Raw genomic sequence first — 326 nt, 5'->3', positions numbered from 1 at the left:
TCCTGGGTCTGTCCCCTCCCAGCTCCTGGTGCACCCCCAGCCCCCTTGCTGGCAGAGCAGCGTGAGAAACTGAGGCGGCCTTGGCTCTCTGCAAGCACCGCTCTGCGACAACTAAAACACCGGTGTGTTATCAGCATTGTTCTCACCCTAAATCCAAAACACAGCACCATACCAGCTCCAAGGAAGAAAAATAACTTTATCCCAGTCAGAACCAGGACATTATTATATGCAAAAACTAGTTCACCACATGGAAAGCAGTGCTCCTGGGTTTGATCAGTTAGAAAGCACTCTTGTTTCATCAGGTACCTGTTCTCTAACCCATGGCA

Source organism: Anser brachyrhynchus (assembly GCF_964034855.1).
Source record: "Anser brachyrhynchus genome assembly, chromosome: Z".
NCBI lineage: Eukaryota > Metazoa > Chordata > Aves > Anseriformes > Anatidae > Anser > Anser brachyrhynchus.
Note: the sequence above shows the minus strand (reverse complement) of the source record.